The sequence below is a fragment of the Astatotilapia calliptera genome, chromosome 4 (assembly GCF_964374335.1).
Source record: "Astatotilapia calliptera chromosome 4, fAstCal68.1, whole genome shotgun sequence".
Classification (NCBI taxonomy): domain Eukaryota; kingdom Metazoa; phylum Chordata; class Actinopteri; order Cichliformes; family Cichlidae; genus Astatotilapia; species Astatotilapia calliptera.
Genome location: NC_137425.1, coordinates 8,762,780 through 8,787,475, shown reverse-complemented (window position 1 = coordinate 8,787,475; position 24,696 = coordinate 8,762,780). Strand labels below are relative to the sequence as shown.

The 24,696-nt window shown below is 39.6% G+C and overlaps 1 protein-coding gene across 7 annotated transcripts in view; it reads left to right on the top strand.

Annotated features, from left to right (window-relative positions):
- The first annotated feature begins 8,488 nt into the window (after positions 1-8,488).
- Positions 8,489-24,696, top strand: part of srcin1a (SRC kinase signaling inhibitor 1a) — a 128,558-nt gene continuing 112,350 nt past the window's right edge. For all 7 annotated transcript variants that reach the window (XM_080300183.1, XM_080300182.1, XM_080300181.1 and 4 more), the window contains exon 1: positions 8,489-8,615. The gene's annotated coding sequence lies outside the window, so the exon portion shown is untranslated. The remainder of the gene's footprint in view (positions 8,616-24,696) is intronic.

Here is a 24,696-nt window from a genome sequence, read left to right as displayed (position 1 = left end):
TAACTTCCTTAGATTTTACAAAATTCAGGTCACATCATTTTGCTTCTGATAGTTATCTGTTATTGCGTCTGTCTTTTCATGGGGTCTTAAGTTTTTTTTGCAGAGGATTAGAAGAAGCATCATCACTGGGTCTACAAAAGGCAATAAATGTTGCATGTTTACATGTGTGGAGGAGAGTGTTGTAGCTACTAGGTCATTGGTGGATGTGTGTGGGTTTCATACACTCCCCACTCATTGGAACAACAAGGCCTTTTTTAGAGTTGCTCCCACTCTGGCTTTTTATTTACTGGTAGATTTATTTTCTCTTGTATGTAGCTCCTTGGTTTAGGGTCTCTTTTCTATTATATTTTCTTTTGTTAGTCTTTATCCACGCATGGCCTGCTGTGGGTTTTTATTTTGTTGCTCTCGGGACCAGTTGGTTGGTTTCAGGAAGGGTTCATTGTGTTTGGTTCAGCACGAGGTCACCAGAGGGGACGCGCATATGCTCTAGACCACATTGTCAGCACTGTGACAGACGGTACATTTGTACGACAAGTGTATCAGTCAGTTCTGTAAATGCTTTCTTAATGCTTCAGTGTTTTCTCTGCATGTAGCTGAGGTGCTTCTCTTGGTGTCATTTACGTCACATCGGGCCATTTGCACAACCTCATCAGCTTGCACAAGACAGGACTGTGCGAAGACGGCAGTTTATCTCTCAGCTGTTACAGAGAACCCGTACACAAATACGCTCCCAATTGCTCATACCAGCAGACAGCTGAAGTGTCCCAGTAACACTGTTACAGCAGTTCAACCAGTGACATCATCTTTTCCCTTACACCCACTAATTCTAAAGGATCCCACATTTAGAAAGAAACCAATCACCCCCACATTCCTTACTGAGTTAAGACAACTCTAAGGTCATACCTACTGACCTCAAAAGGGAAAATTAATGTTCCCTTTTTGTTTTTCTAAAACTGGACTCCTTTTTTTTTTTTTTTTTTTTTAAATAAAGTTTGCTTAAATGAATGACTAACCTTTGAGCTTTCTTCATCCTATGTATCATTTACTAAACAGCAAGAAATACAGATGTGTGTGTGCGTGTGTATATATATATATATAAAAAAAAAACCTGTAAGAAAATGTATTTTAATGTCATCCACCTGCTCTTGTTCAGATGTGAAGCTTTAATTTTCGTTTCTGTGAAAATTACATGGTACGTGCATATGTATTTCTTAATTACCTTTTATGCTTTTTTTTTTAAACCCATCTTGTAATGTCTGATAAATGCACTATAATAAAGAGATCTCTATTGTAAGTCTTTCTTCTTGACTTCTTTTTTTTTTTTTTTTTTTTTTACAAATCAAGTCGGTGTGATTAAATTCTTCAAAAGCTGCAATGTCACATTTAATATTGCATTAAAAACTGATTAAATAACCTAGTTGACATAATTGAGGGTCAGCACAATATGAACTTTAGTCAAAATCGCAGGCATAGTTTGGGTTATAATAGCTTGTTGCTGAAATATTTATGGCCTTAATCATTTCTATTCATGGTGATGTCAAGAACTGTAATTCTTTTTGAGTCCCATTTTAATTAGGTGTGTCAACTGCTCGTTAACACAAATGCTAAGTAGCCTCACTCTACCAATGTTCAGATGGTAGGGTCAGAATTTGGTGCAAACAACATGAAAGCAATGATCCATGCTGCCTTGAATCAATGGTTTAGACTACTGGTGGCACAGCGGTGTATGATGAAAATTGTTGACCACACTGTCCTATCATATCAAACTGGCTCCTTGACCATGACGATGCCAGTGTCCGCAGATGGCCTCCACAGTCACCAGATCTCAATCCAACCAAATCTTTGGGGCGTGGTGAAAAAGGCATATTTGCATCACAGATGCTCTCGTGTCAGTATGGACAAAAATCTCTTAGAAACATTTCAGGAGACGTGTTGAATCTATTCCATGAAGAATTAAGGTAGTTCTGAAGGTTAAAAAATAAACAGGGGTCCATCCTTGGACTAGCAAGGAGTACCTAATAAACTGGTTAGTGCACAATTTTCAAGATTAAATTGAAACGTAGTCTTGCAGTTCCTTGATATCAACGCTGGAGGGCACACTTACAACACCATATCACTAACCTGTTAAAGCTCCTGTTAGTTACTTCAAAAACAAAGGAGGAAAAAGTATTCAGGGCAGTATGATTCATGCTCCTGCTGGAATGATATAAATATCTTTATGGTATGGAAATTAGACCTTTGTTATTTAATTTTTTTTTAAATATTTCTATTTTTTATGAATACAAATATGAGTGTAAAAAAACACACTAAAACCTAACTAACCACACTAATGCATGTAATTGACACATGTCAATTACATGCATATGAGGGAAACTAATGACCCACCTACCCAGATCAGACATTAATCACATATTCTGACAATAACAGAAATTATTTTTAAACACGGCAAACTGTCACAGGCTTAATTTCAGCTTGCTGAGTATGGCATAATGAAGACCAATGTTCACTGCAGGACAGACAGCACCAGTGAAGACGAGGATGTATTCCTTACAGTCGGAGAGCCAGCAGACCACTGTTCACCCTCCTTTTCCACTCCATCTGAAATTCAGGTGGCCAATTCTCCATAGAGTTGTTACCTTGGAAACAGCACCTTATAGAGAGCAACTGAGAAACACGGGAAAAGGAGCGCGGGAGACCAGACACGGACTGTGATCCAGGTTTTCATTTAGAACATAAAGGGCGATCCGTGATCACGGCTTCATAGAGGCACTATTTGTCAACTCGTATTAACTGCTGTTGCCCTTTATCTTAGAATTGCAAGATGTTCAATGACTAGATCTGGTTATTTTTATATTCTGAGGTCCTTCTCTGTAACTGAGACTGAGCTGAGATCATTATCATCTCGTCTGCCATAGTCTATCAGAGTCTCTCCCACACTCTGACTATCAAATAAAGCTGAAATGACCTGAAGTAATTTCTACAAGATATGTAGATTCACACTCTGCCCCTCTCACTCACATCGAGCTGCACTTGACCTTTGGTAGGCACTCACTGTGGATCCACTAAATCTCACCTTGAAGTGTGACATCACACGCTGTAGTTTCACAGCACATTAACTCTTGGTTCACCCCAGCATGACGTCCACTTTTCAGCGTGCCTCTTTGTGCTAACATTGTTACTTCTCTCTGACCTCCTGCTGTAAAAAAGTGTATCTAATCAAGAACTGCACAGAAGCAGGATTTTATACTTCACACATGTTTCCATTTTAACGCTATTTTATATTTTTGTGTCTCATTATGGAGAAAAATCTAAAACTCTTTATTGAATTATTTGTCATTGTTGTCATTCCATCCATTCGTCAGTTTTCTTCCACACAAAGTACACAAATTTTACGTATATTTTCCAGCATTTTTGACCCATCATAACTTCATACGTACAGGAGATAGCCACATGACATTTGGCTAGATGAAAAATCGATTTAAGCTCCGTTAAACTGACAACAAAAACCATTTAACGCACATACGTTTTCTTAGTACTATTTTGTTTAAGTATAACTAACTTTGAAGCTAAATATCATGTATTATGTCATAATCTCAAAAGCAAACCCCCATTGATTTAAAGTAGAGTAACAGAAACAAGGAATGGTATGAATGTTATATCGAGTTTACCTATTGATATTTTTGTTGTTGTTGTTGTGTGTTTGTTTTGTTTTTTTGATTGACTGGTAAAAACTTGGAAAAGTGCAGTTTGTGTAAACTCTCAAGAGTCATGCAGTACAACCATGTGGGACAGATGGTTGGTCAAAAAAAGTAAAAGCATGTGAAAGGTCTATTTTTCACTTCCGTTTTGATAACAGGATCTTCTTGCTCTGACTCCATCTGTTCATGCCTTCATTAAATATACTGAAGTTGCTGTAAATTAAATTAAATTAAATTAAAAAACAAAACAAAACAGCTTATTCTGAGGGCGTCAGGTGGGAGGCACTGACATTTTTTTAATGAAATAACCAACCAAAAAAACAGGTTCCTCCAACCTTCTCAAACCAAGATTCAGACGAGAATCTGTTTCTTCCATCCAACATTCTCTTTTATTGATGCTTATTAGGGGTGCTGGAGCCTATCTCAGCTACCACAGGGCGAGAGGTGGGGTACACCCTGGACTAGCTGCCAGTCTGATGCAGGGCTAACCTCTTTCTTATTTCATAAAAAATTGAGAGATAAGTCCAAATAATGCTGCTTACACATTTGTACAGGAGGACTTTATTTTTCCTTCTTTCCTATCACATTAATCATCTTGCTGCTCCTCTGTTTTATCCTCTGACGCATGGGAGTTAGAAACTGCTACATCTATAAATTTAAAAAAAAAGAAGCAAAAAAAGCAGCAAAGTGCTGAATAAGGGAAGATGCATCAATATTAACAATCTCATAATGGATCCGTCACAGTTTATTTCTCTGCAGATTCAGTGCTTTCAGTGCATTTCGTTGTTTTGTTTTTTTTCTCTTAAATGTTAAAGAGCTTCATGTTCAATCAAGTAAATTTACACTGTAATCATCCATACACCCGAGTACAAGATCTACTTCTTTGACCACTGATGACCTCCATCCCAAGGGAGAGAAGGACTGCACCATTATTTTTCATCGATCAGCTGCACAAATGAGGAGCAATCGAGAGACACCTGATAATGAATCACAAAGGCAAGGAAAAGTACGCGTCTGTTTAAGGTTAAAAAGGTTGTATGCTTCGAGTACATATAATACTTGAACTTGCATTTCTATGTAGTCTTTTCCACCATAGACGTATGCATGTGTAACGTTAAGGGTCCCTTGCGTTTTGCTGGTGTGCAGAAGTCACAGAAGGTGCTCAGCAGTGTGCCTGCACATAAGGCTGGTATTTTGAATCCTGACCATCCTCCCACACAGTCACACTCGCCAAAGAAAACAGAGTTCACCAGCGACTACACCTTTCTAAAAGACTAGTCATCTCTAGCCTTTCATATCGCCATGGAAACACAGAGCTGGTCCACTTGATTGGCAGCGGATTAACACTGAGGGCAAGAACATTTTCACATTGGTAAAGAGCATGATGAAGCTTATTTAACGTGAACAAAGTATTTCATATAGACAAACTGAATTAGAATAAACAGATAGATTTCTGACACGTGTTCATGATATTTCTTTGTTTTCATTCCTCTCGTTGAGGTTTTCATATATGAGCAGTCATGCTGATCCAGCTCAAGAGGCTCTTTCTGCCAAATGTGGAGGTGTCAACAATGAAAGAGAAAAAAACACTCTGTTATTATAAAAGTCCTTGATCATAATCAGATTTTGGTAAAAGTACAAAAATATAGTCAGTAAAATGTGGAGATCTGGCTGTCTTCAAAGGGTCATAGTTGATCAAAGGGGTTTTCAGATGACTCATGTGGTAGGAAAGAAAGAATATCAAGCAACCGCTTTTCTTTCTTTTTTAAAAATTCTCTAATCTTTTGCTTGAAACTCAAGTAGTTATTTAATATAGCTTAGAAAAGATTTTCGAAAAACATCTTTTGAGAGAAATTGAATCTCTATTTGAACTTAGAGCGCAATGAGATGTACTAGGATACTGCTGATTTTAAGTGGTCACATGAAAGTTTGGGAACCACTGGTTTACTATTTAATAATGCATTATTTCTGATTTGTTTACATCACAGTCCAGTTAAATTATTCAGTGTACCACTCCAAAAATACGTTTAAGGGTGCAGTAAAGTAAATCATAATATTAAGTGTGATTTGATGCTTCAGCTTAAAGCGCTAAGGTACCTCTGTAACTCTAGGACTTAGGTAAATGTAGGCTATAACAGTTATTGTCCTACACAGCATAAATTCAACGCACCCCTTTAGATTAGATGTTCAGCTTACTCATTTTATGTCATAAGCCACATACAGCCCACTTTATAATGTGGGATGCACTGATGAAACTTCAATTTCTGTCAGTGTAAATATTTAACTGCACATGTAATGAGATATCTTAATACAACATAAAATAAGAGCAATTTCAACTTTGTGTCTTAGTTTTTCTACATGATAAAGAAATGCTGCTGTAGTATATGTCCACATGACTCTTTAGGCTTAGATTGTAAGAAGTGATGTATAAAATTACAGAAATCTGTAATTGAATTACTTTGGTGTATTGTGAATGGCGACAAGGGAGGTTTGTATGGGTCCGAAAAGCTGTAAAACCTGTTAAAATACAGTTCAAAATTCTAAAACTTTATGCTCTCTTTCACATTTTGCAAAACCATCCAGCGGCCGGATTGAGGTCTTTGCGGCCGATTCTTGCCCCCTAGCCTTATGCTTGACACCCCTGGTTTGAGCAACTGTGTTGTTTAACACATTAAGTAACACTTGTTACAGGACTGCTGGGCTCCTTGTCTCAGTTCCCAGATTATCCCTGGCTTCAGCTCCCAGCTTTAATGCCTAACCGAGTATTTGTGGCCGAAGGTAAGTGTTTTGCTCAAGCATATTGCACAATGATGGGTTAGCAAAGCTAGTTGGATAACTGTGAGGTTAATAAATTAATTTCAAAAACACAACACCTCGAGTTCACAATAAAGACAAAACACTTGTCAAAATAAAATAAAGTTACTTTTATTTAATGTTTGTTTTTGCTCCAAGTGAACTGAGATGAATCAGTAAGCCCGATAAAATCTATCTTGCTATCTAGCTAGCTATGAATGTAATATGAGTCTCTTACTGTAACCAATATTTCACGAGCTCCAAAAATATTGTCTCCATGAACTTAATGGCTTTTGTGATCCAAGTGTTTTATTGGCTTTTGAAATTTAGGGCTTGGTGTTTGATTTCTATCCTTTCTTCGGGGTTTTTGGTTTCTTGTTGTTGTTTCTTGTGAAAGTTTGGTTTCATGATTTTTCTCTAGAGTTCTATTCAGAGCCACTGTGTTTATTCTCTGTTATTAGCTTATCTGTTCCCTCTATGTGGTCCTTTAGTGTAATTCATTCTGTTAAGTTCTAGTCTCTGAGTTCCTCTAGTTCCATTATTTTTGGTACTCCTGTGTTCTGCATGTGTTTTTATTTCCCCTGTGCATTATTCTAATTAGTTTCACCTGTTCCACAGCAGTGACTCATTCCCCTGGTTAGCCTGGGTTTTGTGTGTACAGCTGTTTCTGTGTCTATATGTAGTCCTGTCATTGCTTTGTCTCTTTGGTCACTTGTGCGACTCTCTCTGTGTCCTTGAGGATTTTCTGTGTCTTTGCTTTTTGGACTTAATCTTTTCCTTTGTGGATCAGTTTTTGTTTAATCCTGCTTGTCTCCTGAGTCTTCAATTGGGACCTTATCATGCAAATCCTGACAAGCACAAGACTTAGTATTTTGCTACTGTTTATAGTTTTTGTGATTTATTTATTTAGCCGAATGTTTCCCTAAAAGTTTTCTTCCCTAAATTATTCAACCCTTGATTTGTACTGTAGAGTGACAGTGTGTGCCACCTTAAAGACATAATTATCTGTGGTCTTTCACACAATTCGGTTGATGAAAATTATTTTTTTGTTAAATTTTAAGGGATTTGAATTATTTGCACAACCACAGTTGGGACTCAAGGTGCCCTGCATAGCTTTACTCTATTTCAGAGAAAGCCTTTTTAATTAAGCTCATAGGAGTTGATATCAGAATCTCTGAGGATAATTGGCATCGATGTCTTGTGTTACGAATTGTGGAAGGTGTTTCAGCAACAATATCTGGTGTCCCAGGTGTGTCCCCCTAGGCTTTTATCCCTGCGTGTCAGATGTCTTCCAGTCCAGTTGGAGCTTTTCCTCTTCTTCTAAAGCAGATTGCTGCTTTGCTCAATCTGTAAGTCATGAGCAATTTCCCATAGTGACTTGATGGCTTTTCAGAAGGGCTATTCAAAAACCCTGATTCTCTTCGGGAGCCTTGTTGTTAATGTGGCCAAAAATGCTCTGCATTCCACATCTACTGTACAGGGAACACCTCGGTACACCAGCCACGTTTTTCTGCCTTGCCTTGGTCTGTCTATTTTAGCCTTTTGTGTTTGTATGCTTCCCCCACTGCATCCTCCCATGGTGCCACTTCTGCAAGGTTGACCACAAGATCAGGATCTGAGTAGTAGCTAAATAACAATAACATAAAGCCCACTGCAAATGCCGATAGATTATAAATTGCAATTAACCAGGTGTGCGAAAATAATTAAAAAGGCCAAATATGTTTTGCAAATCCATACTGATGTTTTGTTTTGTTTTTCTGGGCAAAAATATCTCAAAAATGAGTCTTTTCATAGTAAAGGTTGATCTCTGGCCTTTGTTGGCATTTTTGCACAGCAGAAATCACACAACCATCAAGCAAGGAGTTATAAAAAGCACAGTGAGATTGAAAAGGTCAATATGAAACATACATTAAAATCCACCCATTTTCTTCCAGGCATATCCCTAACAGGTCGCCAGTTTATCACGGGGCTAACACAGAGAGGCAGACAACCATTCACTGACAGCCAATTTAGAATCACCAGTGAACCTCCCATGCACATCTTTGGACCGTGCGAGGAAAACAAAGGACCTGGAGAGTATGCAAACTTCACACAGACTTTGCTCTTGGATCTTCTTGCTATGAGGTAACTCTGCTAACCAGAAGTTCACCATGCAGCATTACACTCACACTGAGTTACTTAACAGGCCACTGTCAGTTGGGACAAATTGGTTTTTAAATCAGTTTCTTCTGCATGTTGGCATATTATGTCTCTGACTAGACGATCTTGATGAATATATAAAATGTTGCCCAGATCTAAACCAAATTTTAATGAGCTTTTTCCTTGGTCATGCTCGACCTTTCTGCCAAGTGTCATAAATTTGACCTGATAGTTTTTGGATATTCTTGCTGACAAACTAAAGAGAGATGAAAGGCAGTGATCACTTACAGTGTGGTATGCGATGTTTCTTAGTGGAATGATCTGTGTTCTCAGGCTCTGTGTCCAGTGCAAGATTTTGGCAGGGATTTATTATCGTTCTTTGTGACTTGCCTCACTAAATGTGGCTCATTTTCTCCAGCGGGCATTGTTCTTTATTGTTCCCTCAGGAAGAGTCTTTTAGCACCAGTAGCACTGCTGGATTTGTGCAATGTTTAAAATGGTTTAATGATAAATGCTTATTGTAGAATTGGTTCACTATGTATTGGAGGTTCATGGCAGATGAAGAAAAGTGATATTCATTACTGCAGACATTAATCTCTAGACCTTACCTCTTACCTGTTATCCTTGGACCTCGAGGTTCCAACTTTCTGCTCTAATAGCTCTGAATGTATAGTGCCTTTGGGTATTGCTTTGAAGGTTGCAATGAGGCATATGTAGGTTTCTGCATTAGTACACATACTGTAAATGCAAATGAAGCGTTTACATGATTGCAGTGACATGTTTTTGTCTTTCTTGTACAGTAAGAAAACCTGTGTTCACTGCCTTCTAAGGTTGTCTTATATTTCTGCATCCAAGTCACGCTGTCATTGACATTCCTCCCCAGCCCCTCCTCTAATAACCTCAGATGGCCAGTTTCCACTGAAGCGAGGGCAGATCTATTGTGCCACAGAATGTGCTGAAGGGTTTCTGGGTCGATGAGCTCGCACAGCTGAGATGGAGAGAAGGAAAGAGGACAGCCAGGACAAACTGGGTTTCCTTAAACTCCTTCGGGACAACTGACAATTTCTTCTAAGAACATGAGTGTGAAACTTGGAAAATGAAAATGCGCATCATTTTTAGACTAAGTGCCTTGATAATTCTTTCTACAATATGGTCAGCTGCAGAGCCAACACTAAAACCGCAGCTGTCGCTTTATTAGAAAACAGTGGCACAGGGTGGTCATTGTCTCCTCGGAGCTACTTGCTCAGCAAGTTCCATCTCTGCATATGAACAGCTTCCTGCTCAGTGAAATATACAAGCCCTGAGGCAAAACACCAGCTTGACCCAATCTTTAGCATTATTTTTCTTAAATGTAGTAGACAGAAAGTTATTATGCATAGTTATTATGCACATGACAGCAATTATCTCATTATGTCAAGTGCAGTATCTTTTTGCTCAATTAGACCTATTGAAAAATATAGTCACACAGCAAAACACTGATGTTTCCACCTGAAAACTACCACTAACGAAATAAAAGAGTGATTTTATATGAAAATTAAAAAAAAAAATCCTAGAAGCATTCCTACTGCACTCCCTGCATTACATCTACATTACCTACAATATGAGACATGCGGCTTTTTAATTCCACTTGTTAAATTGCAGCCATGCACCACGGTTGCAATTGCACATTTGCTGTTAGAAGGCCTTGATATGAAATGGTCTCTGAAGTGCCTGTATGGTTAGCTAGCTTTGCAAGTATTGGTATGAACGCTTTGATCGGCTGATAAAGAGGAGCAGCCACAATCCTGTGTGAAAAGCCAATCCCTAATCTGACCGTCCTTCACAGGTTCTAACACCTGCGGTCCATGATGCTGTAGAACACATTACAGAGCTGAGTTAATTTCTCATATTTGTTGACTCTCAAACTCTGACAGCCTGCTGCTGACTAAATTAAACAGGGTTGCCTTCCTCCTGTACAGAGATTTGCAGATGTGGGTGTGAAAGAGAGGCAGTGCTCTGCAGGAAAGCAGAAAAAAAGTCATCATCAAAGCAGTTTTTGGAATATATTGTACCAGAATATTTATTTATAATTGTTTTTAAAAACGTGACAGCATTTTGTGTTGCTGCATTTTGAGTTTGCTGGTGGAAGGGTGAAGCGGAAGGGAGATTTCATTCTGGCACATTAAGCTGTTTATATTGTTGCTGTGTTTGGATCACCTATTCTGAAGAGGAAAACATGACAGTGAGAATATTGTACATATTAATTTTATTTTAAAATGTTATATTTTTGTAACTGCTGTGGTTATAGCTACATTTAAGTTTGGAATTCGCTTAGTTTAAGTTCATAGTTATTCTGTAGGGTTCATGATGATGGCTGTACTTAAAGGCCTCTGATAGGATTAAAACTAGGCTAGGACCGGTTTGATTCCTGAATTATTTTTGTGGAAAAAAAAGCTTCTATAAGTGGAATAATAGGTCAATAAAAATAAATATCTGTCTGAGGTGAAAACTATGTAAACGAAGGAGTTTATATAAACTAAGTTTCATTTAAGCTGATCAGCAAAGAATCCCTAAAACCCAAAAGTTCAGACTGCTCTAAATGCTCAGTTTCAAGCGATTTTTTCCCCATGTCAGTGAAAGCAGGTGTCTTTGGCAGCACTAGCTGTGAACAGAAGAGCCCCGCCCACCAGCTGTTTACATTTATTTGCAAGGTGCAGCTAATCAGAAGAAAACAACTTTAAAGACAAGGTAAAGGAGCTTAAAGCTGCTTGTTTCAGACGGTTTCTGTGCTTTCTAGTTGGCTGCACAAATTCCCAGTACAAGATGAATGAAGATTATTTTGAAATGTTTATCATGCAGAAGCTGAACTAGTAGCGAAAAATAAAAATGGAGATGGAAATGAGCCAAACACTTCTGTTCTCCTTCTCCTAGTAACCCTAGTTCTCCTTTAATATTCCACCAGCAAATTTCACAGTGAGTTTGAGGTCCTTCCATACGGCCTTCTCATGTTGAATATTTTTAGACCAATATCTTGCTTCAGATATAAAGTAGGAAATCAAATATCTGTACAAAATCTTCTTTAAAGGATCGCCTGTCGCTAGTCATGTCAAGTTGGAAGTTAAATCTTGTGAAGTGGCTCTATAAAGCTAAAAGTAGATAATTAAAAATGTTCTGTGCTGGATTTAGTGTCTACTGGGGAACATAATTCTTACCATCTGCACCGTTATCGACAGCATGACTGCCGAAAACAGCATTTACTTTTCCCCCTTCCCATGTTTTACTTCTCTGAAGAACATTTTATATTATATTTATATATCTTAAACACACACACACACACACACACACACACACACACACACACACACACACACACACACACACAATGGAAGTGTTATGATGACATTTTGATCACTGAAACACTGTGACAGGGTTAGGCTTCTAGCTGAGGTGGACAGGCTACACAAGGCAGGCTGATGTATCCCTTCTCTGAGCCTGTAAACCAGCTGGACATGACGGACGTTCCAGTGTGCTGTGTAAGTCATGAGCAGGCTGATCATATATTATTCATCACTCTCATCATGAAGAGGCCCTCCATCCTCTTTTATCTCTCCATCTCCTGGCATTTTACTTTCTCTCCGTCTCTCTTTCCCCCGCTCTTAACTTCTTAATTCATCAGCACCCATTAGGTACTACAGCAGAGGCTGCTTCACTCTGCCTGACAGCAGTATTCTGGATTTCAATCATCCATGGCTTATACAATATTTGTCCCTGATTTCACACCCTATGCCTTCTTCTCTCAGCTACTTTTAACTCATTTTGTCCTCCTTCAGGAACACACAAGATTCATTTCAGTGTGGATTTGTCCCACCCCCCCCACATTCAAGGGTGCTCTTAAATAGCTGAGATAATGTTGGACTTGGGTGATACTTATCAGGACTAAAAATAGTAATAATTTATACAAACATCCAGCAGGGAAGAGCGATGCTGAGGTTGCCCTCCTGTGGCGTCCTTTTCGTCATTCTCACCTGCCGCCGAGCTCCGGTTGTCATAGCAATCCCACTATAACCTCCCCTCTGGCCTTACACAGCTTTATCATTAGCTGATGTTGTCACAAGGATATTTCAAGTGTTCACTCTCTCTGTCTCTCTCACCTCCACTGTTTCTTTTTCTTTTAATTTTCACCCACCTCAGTCCCTCCCCACCTTTCCTGGTACAATAGATGCTTCAAGCACTTCTACCCCCCACCCCCACCCCTCCTGCTGGCTAAGCTCAGGAGCCCCATGCAGGACCATCTCCCTGGACTCCCCTTTATTACGATATCATGAGATACGCCTTAGACATGTAGCAATGCAGCGTGCCGCCTGTGTCTTTAAGAGGAGAGCGAGAGTATAATGTGTATTCAGTAGGAAATAAGGCATGGAGAGAGGAAGTGAGAGAGAGTGGGTGAGGGAGTGTGAATTTATCATGGGCAAAATTTGTGCTTCACTCCTAGCTGTGTGCTGAGCATCCCTGCACCGGCATGCACAGTCTCCCAAAGCTGCTGAAGATTACGCCCATCTCTTCCCCCTCTCTCCCTCACGCAAACACACCCAGGCGCTCCCACCCAGCCTCTCCCTCACACACTCGCATACACACACACACGTGCTCGCAATCACACACGCGCAGTGCTGTCAGGAGCGCCGCTGCTGGACCAAAGCCATCTCGCCAAGGAGGTTCCAGTGGAGGGAAGAGAAAGCCAGAGTGAGACAAAGGGAAGGAGGACGGTAGAAGGCGAGGAGCGAATAGGAGAGCGGGGACCGGCACAAGGAAGGAGAGACCCAGCGATTTGTGAAGAACAGAAAGCGAAGAACAGGAGGAGGGGAGGAGGAGAGAGGAAAAAAGAGGAGGGGGAACAGGAAACGCGATCACTTTCAGCTGCAGCGGTCCGTGTCGCAGCATGGGCAATGCACCATCCCAAGGCATGTCAACCCTAATTCTATGCATACTTGTGTGGCAGGTATTTTTTGATTCTGTATGTTGTGCTACCCAACCAGCTGGCTGTCCTCCTGTCACACTCTGTGAAAGCAGGGATGGGGGGTTGGGCTGAGGGCTTGTGGAGAGCGGCGCTGCTTGAGGAGAGTGATGCCGTGAGGTAGCATCAGTTAATGGGCAGTAAGTCAGGAGTGAGGTGCCCCAGGAAAAGGCTTGAGGTGGGAGGCTGTTGAATGTGGATAGGGTGCTAGAAATACAGGGTGGTGGCACCATGTGTGAGCGCAAGATATGGGAGGGGACCGGTGTAGAGCAGAAGTACCATTAGTGAAGCAGGTGGTGCTGGTGGGTGTGAGTCTGTGTATGTGTATGTGTACATAAGAGAGAGAGAAGGACTCGAGAGATGTTTGTGTGTAGTTGATTGGAAAGTGTGATTGCATTGGTGTGTTGGTTGCAGCTGTTGCTGTCAGCCACATGGACAACCTCTGGGAAGTGAAGCACTCCAAAGTGTAGGGGTGTGTGCATGCTGGTGGGTGTGTGTGTGTTTGAAAGATGATGAAATGCATAAAAAAACAAAGATAAAAAAGACAAATTAGAAAAAACGGTGAATGTAATGATAGCTTAATGAAGGGACTAGGCAGCTCTGCTATCAGTGAATGGGGGATGGTATTGTAAACGGATGATCGGGTGGGTCAGCTCCTCTTGCTATTTCCTTCAGCCCCTTATCGTTCTTTTTTCGTTATTTCTTCTTCTTTTTTTGCATTATTGAAAAAGCAATCGTTGAAAATGATCTTAAAGTCTTCTTTTGAGAAGCAGGCAAATGTATCTACAGTTTGCACCAGATTTTCTCAAGCAAAATACAGTGCGCCTTATTTGTTTGCAGATTTTACACCCCCAAATAAACGAGGTAAAAATACATGATAAAGAGAGAGTATAAAAAGGGTGTGGGATTAAAGTAGGAAGAATGTACTTGAGGCATGTTGAAACACTCCTGGGATGGCAAGGCTGTCTGACAGGCAGCAGAAGATCCACTCTTAAGATCCAAAGACAGAAAGAAAGGACAGGATAAATGCTCACTTCTCAGAGAGATGGGCAACATGACACAGCTCCGGGACTTCATCCACATTCATTTCCCTTTCTAAGTCCTCATTCTCCCTCACTTTTTCTCTCTCCTTTCTTTCTCCCCTCCTCTTCATCCTCACTTGCCTCTCACCAAGGGACAGTCTGGTAGCTAGTGGTGAGAAGAGCAGGGAGACAAGTGACAGAAGATATGAAAGACGGGGAGAGAATGAAAGGAAACTCAAAAGAAAAGACAAAAAAGGGGTTTGCTCGTAGGTGGACAGGTAAGTCTTGCTTGGGCAGAGGCAACATAATTTTTTTTAAAAGTGCTGAGTACCTTTAATCGGTCATTAGTTGCAGTGATTGTGAGAGCTCAACAGTGGAATAGTAAACCAACTTGTTGGCTTGTGAGCTTATTCTGTGTTTGGTGTTGAATACTGATACCTTTAGCTTGTCTGTTTTTACTTTTTGCTTACAGATGACCTTTGAATAGTTTCATTTTTTCAGGTTGAATTCTTTGTAAGACACGTTCATCTGGCTCTTCAGATGGAGGGAAATAAGTTTGCAGCTTAGGTGAAGGCAGAGGCAAGGTACAGTGGCATACGACCTGTGTGTATATTGGATTTTTGTGCTTTATCGCTATAAAGCTTGGCCTTGGAGCTCTGTATAGTCAGTGTCTGTCTTGGAGAGATGTATCAGGCTGAATACAAACCCCTGGGTGTATTACTTCTAAAAGCAGACATTACATTTGACTGAATGTTTGCGCTATTAGGGTTTTTTAATTTTTTTACACCATCAGCAATTTTGGATAATTTGCTGAAACAAAAGATCTCCAATCACTTGCATTACACCTGCAGTATTCAGGATTGTCATTACTGCTGGTGGTAATTAACAGCACTATTTTATTAAAAAGCTGGCAAGACCGAATCAATTCAAGACATTCAAGTCACCAGCTGGAAAACAATTTCCTAAACCAGGCTTAACTTTCCCAACTCAACCAGTGAAGAAGTATGGCTCTTACACTTGGTTGTCACACTTCCTGTAACTGTAAATGGAAACATCTTCATAAGCCTATTTCAGAGTTTTTCCAGCTCACAAGGCTAAACCATAAAGAATAGATTAGCAGAGTCGAGCGTTAAGCCAGTGTTAGCCTGCCGGAGAGCTAACACTTATCGTAATGTTGCCATTGTACAGAGACTGTAGATCCTGGTAGCTTTTTATCTCCATGCTACCCTGGTATGTTCAGCTGAGGGTTATGTCAACATGCATGCCTGTCTGTCTTATGATCCTCTGTAAGAGAGGCAAAGCCAGAGCAGGGCCCGCAGTGCCTGAGATGCTGTTTTACTGCTGAAGTAATTCTATAGTTCATCAAAAGAGACACAAGTAACCTGCTGACTGGATGTTACATGTTGTGATTTGCTAGGCATAAATTCAGGCCAGTTCTCTTCGGAACAGTAACGGGTTAGGTGTGAGGTAGTGTGATGACCTCTTTGGCCACATTAGCCCGGTGGATTTTCTTTGATATACAGAGGCTTTGTCTTGACATTGGTGCAGACACATTGGCGCCATTACGACATACTCTGGGCGTCGAGGTAGATAAACTGCAGGAGGATTTATCTGAAAGGATAAACCTGTAAAAAGACAGTAAATTTATGTCATGCATTGACATGAAACTGCTTTTAACGACAGCTAGGAAAATTCAGGCCAGTTCCAGTTCCAGTAAAGATTTGCATTTGATGGAACAGGTTTTGTTTTGGAACAAGTCACCGAGCTGCTCTGTTTACCATTTTTTCATTTCAATACTGAAAGCAAAGACAGGTGGACTGTACGAGGTCATGTCATTATGCACCTGCCAGATATTTATCTTGCATGCAAGGGCACAATCTACATTGAACCACATTATATCCTGGCCCCTGTTAAATTCTATTTGAGCACGGATCAGATCACAAGTAACGCGATTTTTCTTTTTCTTTTACCAAAGCATTGTTCTAAGCTTTAAATGCCTGCCATTGACAGCAGCACAGTGTGGATGTCAGTGTGTTAGTGTACTTGGGCACCTGCTTATTCCCTAGGTCTGTGCCACACAAAGCCCCATGATTCCTGCCTTGTGATTGGCTGACGATGATGCAATGTTTTATGGCAGAGGAGCTGCATGTTTGGAGGGGATTTCTGAAGTAATTGACCCTGCTGGGAATAGCGTAACCAGAGTTGTTCTGATGTTAACGCAAATGTGCTAAACAAAATATTTATATGATATACACACTCCCCACATTCTGGGGCACAACCTCGAGCTGATAAAATGGGTTGAGCACTTAATGATCGTGCAATGATAAAATCCCAGGCTTCTCTGCCCAAATCTGCAAGCTGTTTAGATTTGCTTCACGCCGTGTCCTCACCACATATGTGCACCCACATGCATATGTTCAAATATGTACTTTGGGATGGATGAAGGATGATGATGACACATGCAGCATTTAGTTTTTATATGTGGCAACTGATCGTGCTCAAGCGATGACATTTGTTCTCTAGTTGATCACTATATAAAGAGAAAAACAACAAAAAATCGTTCACATCGAATTTCGGAATCTTTGCTCAGGTTTCTCACCCTTGTCAAGAATTGCTTTAATGGGAAATGAAGTTGCAAGTCAGAGATCTTTGCGAATCTTTGTGCTGTTACTCCAGGGGGTCTGTTGTTGACGGTATATGATGAGTCTCTCACAGCTGCGGTGGTAAGCACACTAGTAAGCTCTCAAGGTCATTAATGATTCAAGGGTTTAAATATTACATGCATTTATCAAAGGTCCTTGTTTCCGTGCCACAACTGTGTGCGTGGTAGAGTTTGATATCTGTGCATGAGAATGGACACAATAAAATGGGGGTAATACTTATTGCTTTATTCAAGGGTAACTATAAGTATAAAAAAATCTGATTGTAGGTTCCTTTAATAATGAGCTTTTCAAGGAGAATTTTAACTAAAAGAAGAGAAGAAAGATGTTAAACATTTATTCTTGCTATGAAGTGTTGGATGTTTAGTTTTCTGAAAGCACACCAGTACAATAAATAAGTAATTAAAGCAGGTTAAACTTACCATGTGTGAATGAAATTCTCAGCAAATGGTAAACTCAAATACAACTCAATCAAAAAATTGTATTTCATTTATGATTTTAGTTTTTTAAACTGACGTCAGGTTTTAAAAAGTGAAGCTATTTAACCACCACCGCTGGGTGTGGAGTTAAATATGAAATGCTTGTTGCAAGTGATGTAACAGGTCCAAAATTAAAATACATTTTCTTTCTTGTTGTGTTTTTTTCTCTGTGTCATGAAGGTCTTTGTTTCTGCTGTCAGTCACATTAATTAAGCCATACTGCACCACAGAAATTCTTTGTCTCGTCTTGTCTTATATTAGAAATGATTTCTCAGAGACCTATGCAGTAGGATACAGCTTTTATGATGGGAACATAAGTCTGATCACATATTTTCTCAGGATGAAGACGGCGGTTGTCAATGACTTGCATTACCATTATAAGTCAAAGTAATGACTAGTACATGCCCATGCTATTGTTAGGCCTGGATGATTTCAGTTGCTATGTGATTACTAATCATGTATATTTCAGGTTTTGTGGATATAAATGTTATTAATGTGAAATAAAAATGATATGATGCTTTTATACATTTTTTGTAGGTGTATAAAGGCTAAAAACAGACCATTTTAGCCCATTTCTGAGTGGTTGCCAGGCAACATGGTGGCGTCATATTGCATGATCATCATGCATAATTCAGCATTTGTGTAAAGTGAAGTTTCACTGTTGTGAAAGAAAAACGAAACAACATTTTTAAGGTTTTATAGGTGCGTAGATGTTAACACAAAACCATTTTAGACTGTTACTAGGCAACATGATGATGTCATACAATACTGTTTATAGATTACAGACCGTATATAGCATGGATGTAGCTTCCATCGGTGTACCTAGCATCTGTTTTGTAAATCTTGGTCATACCATGTTTTGAAATTGAGGATTATCTGTGGTATACAGATAACTCTTTAGTTAACAGGTTGTCACACTTCATCAGCCAATGAGGGTCTGGTTTCATAGTCAGAGCTGTTTTTTTATTTGTTTTTGTTTTGTTTTTACAACTAAGATAGCAATGCTTAACTTAACGCTTTTAAAATGGCACTTTGGAAACAACAGGGTTTCAAGCAACCAACCATAAACCAGGTTTGATTGCTTGACCTTGAAAAATCTTGGATGAGGAAAAAAAAACCCATAGATTTTGAGTTGTACTCTTTAAAAAAACAAACAAACAAAAAAACATACTCAAAGTGCATCTATTTGAAAATCTATATTAAACTTTCCACCACTTTCCTCTTACTTTAAAGCGAATACAGCTCTATAATTGTCCTCCAGCTGCTGTCAGTTGCAGGGTATAATCACCTCCTGTCAGCTGGTAAAGTCTGTACACTAATCAAGTTGAATGGTGCTACTCCTACTCAGCCTTCTCTCTAGTGCTTGCAGCTACTTTCTTGTAATTCCAAAAAGAGCAGAAACTGAGTAAAATTCCTCCACAGCAGCTTGTACAACATGATCCTGAAGCGATTGCACTGTGGGTCCAAGAGGGCAATATTTACTTCATTATTCTCGAGATCCCCCCCTCCTCCCCCCGTCACAGAGCTCTAGTTGGTCCACAGTGATCTGTTGAAAAAGTTGTACTGCCCTAATGTGCCCTTAAAAGCTACAGCCTGTGAGTCATAAAAACAACTTGTCGTATATTAAGGTGTTCTGTAGTGAGACATAACAATATGGTCTCTAAATCAAAAGTAGCTTTCTGCTGACTCTTTTGGAGACAGAGTGGTACAGAGCTACTTTGTGCTGCGGCAGGAGAAAGCAGTGGTGTTGTGATGGCAGGGTAATGAGAATACAAGATCTTGGCATATTAGCAATGCAAGCAAAAAAAAAGAGGGAGGTTTGTTGGCTATTTAACAATATATCGGTCGATTTAAAATGTGCAATCCTGGTAATTACAATACGTCTCAACAGCATTTGAAAGCAACATCTGTTTTCTGCAGCAGTGACAGTTGGTACTGTGGAGATCAATGTGTGAAAAAGTAGGAGATAATGAGGTAAATATTCAAATTTGTTAGGGGAGAAAAGGACCTGTTTTATGTCAGAACTCAGCTTTTTTGTTGCAATGATTAATAGTCACATTTTTTTGTTTTGGGATCTTCAGTTGTGCAGACATTAGATATAAAAGGTCACCAGTTCCATCACTGATGGTCAGATCTTATACTGAAATATTCACCCAATGTGAGGCTGCAGAGTTTCTCCCCTCATCTGACTCCCAGATTCACTCAGACTCTGGTGATCAGCACTTTTATGACTGACAGCAAAGCACACTAATCCTGCTGTCAGTATTTTCAGTGTGGTAGTTACATCTTACTTATTCATTTTCACCCCATGCATTTTCACTGGATGAAGATATCAACTTATAACAGCTGTCTGTAGTGAACAGTTTAAAAAAATGTTGCGTGTCTGCATGTAAATTTTGATTTTAGCTTTTAATCAGATAAGCTCTGATGTTTCAGATGCAATTTTTGTTTGATCTATGAAAACAAAATTCAAGCGTGAAATGACTGAGCAGAGAGGCTTTAACATTTCTGCTGGTTTTTTTCAATTTTTTACCTCCACCATGTTACAGCTATCATTTACAATTTAGCCTTTGATTTAAGACGTGTCTATCAGAGCCAGGTTTCTTTTTCGGTCCATTATTGGACAGAAAATGCAACTAGTGCAAGGTGTGTGAATCAAATTCTGTTAGCTTTATTGACAGCATCCGAGGTACTAATTCAGCTGTTACTGAGGTTGTAGGTTTAGTGGTGATATTGCACTGATCTCATTAATGAAATGAATATTTTTCCCCTGTAATTTTAATAAAACATCCCAAACACCTCCAAGTTATGCAACAGCACTGGAGACTGCTACATCAATTATATTCATATTTAATTTGACACTGAGTATATATACACCCATCTGCCACTTTGTTAAATACACATGTTAAACTGCATATTAATGGAAATATCTAATTAGTCTATGTCATGGCAGCCAGTGCATTTAGGCATGTAGACATGGTTAAGATGACCCACTGAAGTTCACACTAAAACCTGCACAGGTTGCTTAAAATTGGACAGTAGATTGGAAAAACATTGCCTGGTCTGATTAGACTCCAATTTTTCTGTTTGGGTAGTTTCAGAATTTACCAAAAACATCATGAAAAGTTGATGCAGTCTGCCTTGCATTAATGGCTCAGGCTGCTGATGGTGGTTTAATTCTATGAGGGATATTTTCTTGGCACACTTTGAGCCCCTTAAAACCAACTGAGCGTCGTTTAAAGACCACAGCCTCCCTGAAAACATGACAATGAGTTCACTGTACTCAAATGTCCTCCACAGATCTCAGTCCAGTCAGCCACATTTGGGATGTAGTGGAACAGGAAACTCCCATCATGGATGTGCAGGAAAATCTGCAGCAACTGTGCAATGCTATCAATATAAACCAAAATCTCTGAGCAATGTATCCAGCACCCTGCTGAATCTGTGCCATGAAGAATTAAAGCAGTTCTGAAGGCAAAAGGGGGTTCAATTCTGTATCAGTGAGGTATACCTAATAAATTGTAAATATTCTATTGTAAAAGTTTGGACTTGTTTACCTGTTAAAATATTGCTTATCTGAATACTTTTTGTCTGAAAACAACAGCACAAACCTGATTTTGTTGTGTAGGTTTTTGCCATTTTTTCTCTTTAATGCAGCAACAAATAAACAAGAAACTACAGATAAGCTTTGTTTACCAGGAGGTTATTTCGTGCATGCATCTGCACCTTCTCATTTCTCCACACCTGCAAAAACCAAACGTCCTCTCTGCCTGTGGAACAAAGAGGTCTGATAACTGCACGAGCCTCACCTGGTGTTTTGCAGTCCCTGAAATAGCAGCATGCATATGCTCTGTTTTTAATATTCAGTGGAAACATTGTGTCAGGTTTAAGTACATCTACTTCTCCCCTGCATGGGAGAGCAATAGCCTAAACTTATGAGATGCAGATCATATTGCACAAGGTTGTGTCTTGTTATGTAGACATATTTTTGTGGTCGTTATTAAACATTTATGACCAAGTGAATGCTTAAAAGGGCTCAAAGCGTTTTGAGGGTGAGACTGATCTAACTTACATTTCAGATACCTGTGGGCTAAAGATTCATTTCTGGAATCTGTGTTACTTCACAGAGTGCGCTGAACTGTGAAGCACGAGAAGACTAAATTATGGAAACTGCTAAACCCCAAAAACTTTCCCCCCAAAGAAAGCTAGGCAGTTAGAGGAAATGAACGTGGTGGTGTTAGCGAGGCGCTAGCAGAAGTGGTTATGGTGTTCTTTATTCTCAGACTATTTCCTCCTACGTGCACATCTGATTTTCCTTCTAAAGATGTTCAGGCAGGAATACAAAGCAGGGAGTGCAGGCTCTAGTGATTATGGGCAGATTATCCTTCTTCTGCTTATGACTGGATCCAAATATCCCTCATCTCATTATAGCCCTGATCTCAATATACGGCTTCACTGTCCCCATGTTCAGACTAAATGTTGATTTATCAAACTGTAACGAGAGTTCGTTGGGGTATCACTTTGCGAACTGAACCATCAAATATGTCTGCATTGCCTTGGGGCTTGGCTGCGATTTTAGATTGCCACCGTGATTCTGCTCCAGTCAAAATTTAAACCTCCATCATATTTACTGTCAGTTGTGAACCAGTTTCTTAAGTCGCTCGTTCAGTTTAGTATAATTTGTGTGAGCCATGCTGCAGTTCTTCATGTGATTGTAAGTCTGTGCTGTCAGAAAGGCTGCGCTCTGCTGCAACTTTGTGGATCACTTTTCATTTCCTTCCTCATTTTCCCCACTAGGAGCTACCCTTCTCACAAGGAAACCAATTCCTGCGTTATCGCCCACTAATATACATGTAATGAGTTGTAACCGGCTGAGAAGCTGATACGGACTTGCATTATTGAGAAGTCCAGCCAAGCTTAAAAAAATGGATTTTCTGTAACGGGGGATCAGTGCAGTCACAAACATTGCATGTGAAATTCGCGGATGAGCCCAAACTCGCCGCCATAAACTATTAGAGCAGTGAGTTTGAAAAGGTCAGATGTGTTTTACCCTGAGACAGACCGGTATCCCTCTGGTTCTTCCAGCGCTTCTTCCTGTGTTTTGTGTCTCTTGATCGATTAACTGGGCAGCATCCATCTCCTCAGCTGGAGGTTTAAATTGGAAACCAGTGGGTTTCATATTGCAAATTTCACTGGCTTTTTCTGCAACGCAGTCTATAGTGTGCACTCTGCAGCTTAATATAAAAAAAGGCAGAAGAGATGTCTAGGATGTGCTGAGATTGTTTTTTTTTTTTCAATATGAGGAGGAGAGATGTTTTATGAAGTGTTATGAGTGGTAACGGAGAGAGAGCGAGACTGAGAGTGGAAAATGGCTGCTTTTAATATGACTGCGTGTCATGAATGGTCAGTGATTGTGCGGAGGTTAGTTATTATTTCTGGTGGTACTGAGTCACTTATGGGTCATGATTTCCGAAGCCAGGAGTTGCCTTCTAATGTCCGACCTTGTTCAATAACAATAGGTCTGTTGAGGACTGCACACAGAGGTAATCGCCGCTGAATCCCGAGCTCAGCCTGTAACAAGGGTGTTTGAAGGTTGTCATGGTGTTCCTTCTTTTGACGCTTTTAACTGTTTATATGCAACTCGTTTGCAACTGCAAATGCATTTCGAAGGAAATGCAATGCCTGCTGCATTACTCTTTCATTATCAACATAATGACTAAATGTTGTTAATTAACATTTTTGTTGTTATGTTTTATGTTTTGCCACTGGCAGTGCTTAGTTAACAGCAGGAAACTGGAATGGCCTGATTCAGAGTTCAGTGTCTCCATAAGGGTTTTTTTTTTTAACTAAAGAGCTTTTGTTGCTTCAGTCAAATTGCAAGCAGTATTCCCAAGGTGTTAGACTCCTTGTCCACCTCTCTTAGTTTCCAGTGTAATTCACACGTGGAATTTTATCCCCCAGTGAATGTATGATATGCTATATATTCATTTGATAACAGGTAATGAGCTGCAGCTTAATTTTCTCTCAGTAGGCTCTTCAAATTAATTGATATCCCTTTTCAGTATGAAGACTCGTCGTCTTCCACCCTGGAAGTCTGTACCAGAATCATCCCATATCTTTTACAAAAATTCTCAATTTTTTAAGGCTGCATAACATGACACGTTTCCTGAACAGACTGGCTCGTACTTCTATGACTAAAACTGGTGTAGGATTTGATGTGCTTAATTTCAGTTGCATCAAACCTGGCAGAGCTGCAAATGATAATTTTTAGAACAGCTTAGTTAATGTCAGTGTTTACTGACTCATTATTATAAGGCTGTTATTTACTTTGTAATTTACATTTATAATCAGGTGTAGGTAAAATGTTTTTTGCATTATTTTTTCCTGCTTTTTCCTTTACTGTAGCCTGGTAATGAGGATAGACATTTACTATATTTCATATTTCTCCCTGGTGTCTCCTATACATCAAGCCTGAGGTTGCTCATTTTAGTGTAGCTGCATCTGAATACATTTCAGCAAGTTATTTTTTTTCAGTCAAATAGAGAAAAAACAAACAAAAAAACAAAACAAAAAAAGCTGAGGCTTAATAAGTGATGGGACAGCATGGAAATGTTGATTAGTTTTACATGTTTCGGGTCATAAACCAAATTATAAGATTATTTGCATTTTTACAAGCAGCTGCTGTTAGATGAAAAGGTAATGGGGCAGCAGTTATTATAATTTATCCTGAGGGAGTCATGATTGTTTGTGTTAGGTTTAATGGTAATCCAACCAGAAGTTGCTTTTAAACCACTAAAGCCTTTACTAAATATCGAGATGTTGAAAAGTTATATTTTCTCATCTGGTAATTGTCATTTCTTTACTAATTGTTTTCACTGGTTGGAGTATTTTAGTTTGGACCAAAACGTGCACCAG